Source organism: Piliocolobus tephrosceles, chromosome 20 (assembly GCF_002776525.5).
Source record: "Piliocolobus tephrosceles isolate RC106 chromosome 20, ASM277652v3, whole genome shotgun sequence".
Lineage (NCBI taxonomy): Eukaryota > Metazoa > Chordata > Mammalia > Primates > Cercopithecidae > Piliocolobus > Piliocolobus tephrosceles.
In genome coordinates, this window is record NC_045453.1 from 7,770,758 (window position 1) to 7,773,527 (window position 2,770).

Consider the following 2,770-nt stretch of genomic DNA (forward strand, 5'->3'; position numbering starts at 1 on the left):
ATTAAAATCCTATATCTGTCAGGTTTGGTTCATTCACTTACTCACTAGGTATGTATTGACTTTCTATGATGTGCAGGCACTTGGCAAGGTGCTGGGGACACAGACCAAGCTCCTGTCCTTGTGCAGGTCTTTTCTAGTGGCAGGAGGTAGGCAAGGTACAACCTAAGCTCTACACAGAGAATTGAAACAGTGAGGTTCTTACAGAGACAGTGTGGAGAGAAAGAAGAAAGGAATACATAATGTAGGATTCCATTCAAACAAATTTTGAAAATAGACAATACTAATCTGTGAAGTTAGAAGTCAGTATTATATTGTGGATCAAGCAAGAGTGGGTATTAAAAAATAAAAATAAAAAAGAAGTCAGTATTGCATTACCCTTAGTGAGGGGTGGTCCAAGGGGGATAATTTTTCATAATTTCTGTTTTTGAACAGGGTACTGTTTTGTTGCTTTTGAGACTGGGTCTGTTGCCCAGCTGGAGTGCAATGGTGTGATCTCGGCGTACTGTAACCTCCACCTCCTGGGTTCAGGCGATCCTCCCACCTCAGTCACCTGAGTAGCTGAGACTACAGGTGCACGCCACCATGCCTGGCTAATTTTTGTTTGTTTGTTTGTTGTAGAGATGGGGTTTTGATGTGTTGCCCAGGCTGGTCTTTGAACTCCTGAGCTTAAGTGATCTGTCCGCTTGGGCCTCCCAAAGAGCTGGAATTACAGATGTGAGGTACTGGACCTGGCCCAGGGTATGTTTACTTTGAGAAAATTCATCAAACTTTATAAGATCATTCACTGCAGCCTTGACTGTAATGGCGAAAGACTGAAAACAATCGAAATGTCTACCCAGAGGGGACCCGCATCATTTCCTAATGGGGACATGCTGTAGGACTAATTCCTAATAGGGTCTGGGCAGTTGTAATTTTGATAAATATTGCCAAGTTTGGCACTGTAATTTTTCTTTTTCTTTTTTTGAGATGGAGTCTTGCACTGTCGCCCAGGCTGGAGTGCAGTGGCGTGATCGCCACTCACTGCAAGCTCCGCCTCTTGAGTTCACACCATTCTCCTGCCTCAGCCTCCCAAGTAGCTGGGACTACAGGTGCCCGCCACCTTGCCCGCCTAATTTTTTTGTACTTTTACTAGAGATGGGGTTTCACTGTGTTAGCCAGGATGGTCTCAATCTTTTGACCTCGTGATCCACCCGCCTCGGCCTCCCAAAGTGCTGGGATTACAGATGTGAGCCACACGCCCAGCGGGCACTGTAAGTTTTAAATGTGATCCTGTAATATGCACACAGTAAAGTGCATACATCTTAGATGTACAGCTTGATTTGTTTTGCAAAGTGCACACACCTGTGTCCCATGGTTCTGCTCGGCGTCTAGAGCATTTCCTGTCTCCCAGAGGCTCTCTGGTGCCTCCAGCCATGACCCTCCCTCAGAGGACCACTGTGCCACTTCTGTCACCATAGGCAAGTTTTGCTTGTTTTGAATGTATATGATTGAAAATGTAGCTTGGAAATTATTTCTTTATATTTCATCTGGCACACCTGTACATTTAGAATGGGAGCGGATCGGTCAGAGGACTTCCTGTGTGAGCCTGGTCTGGCCTCTGGCTGGAACCCTGGCTCTGGAACTCCATTGTTCCATGTGTCTGGCATCTAAGGTTCTCAGATCCTTTCATTCTCGATTCTAAAACCCTGTGGCGTCACGGAGCCCTGAATGGGGTGATGGACGGGAGAGCCTGGAGGTGCCCTGAAACATTCCAAAGACTGTATCAGGCAGATGGACTGCCAGCGCCCTGAACCCCTAGAGAGTGAGCCACGGGAAGGTGGCTTCCTGTGAACCTTGAATGTGGGAATCTGAAGGGGCTCCTAACTAGGTTACATTTCCTTGATTCTTCCGCTTCAGCCAAACAATTCCTTGATTCTGTAAGTTCCAGGAGACCAGATCAAAAAGAGAAGGAAAGAGAGGGAGAAGGGAAGGGAGAGAGGGGGTGGTCTCCTTCTGTCTCCTTCTCTTTTTAATCTGTTCTTGGCCATTGCTCATCTGTGAGACTTGGCCAATGCTTTCCTTTCTCTGGGCCTCAGTTTCCCTGGATGTATCAAGAGGGTTGACTAGATGGTCCAACCTCAGTGGGCATTCTGTGGTTTCCTCTCCGAGTGTCCTTGCTCTCTGTATCTGGAGGTGGGAGTATTTTTCTGGGCGTGTCAGACTCTCTGTGACTCGGTTTCTCCCCATGAGCTCCTCAGTCTCCTTGTCCCTGTCCCTGTCAGTCTCTGCACCCAGCCTCCCTGTCTCTCAGTGGAGTGTCTCTCTCCGCCTTTGTGATCCCCTGACAATGGGAGGTAAAAATAGCCCAGGGGCCGTGCTGGTAGAGATAAAAGGGAATTTGCCTTTTGTGTCCTGTGGCCAGGCTGGGGGGGCTGTGACACGTGGAGATTGCTGACATAGCTCTCCTCCTCTGACCTTGACAGTGGCAATAAAAGGGGTAGCAGAGCTTCCTGCCCTCACCGTGGTGCTGAGGTGGGTGATCAGGAGTGGGGTTGGAGCCGAAGGGAGGGCAGGAGGGTAGGTGGGTGGGTGGGTGAGGGTGTCCATGGGTGGCTGTGAGTCTTCAGAATCTGGAGTGGAGGAAGCCCTGGTGTTTGAGGGTGTGCATGTACGCTGGGCACTCACCCAAGGAGGCTGGATTGGGAGCCAGAGGGAGTCTCCTAGTATCTGGTCTTGTGGGTTCAGCTCCCTCGTCACTGCCATCTTCCAGTGCCTGCTGCCTTGGGCTGCC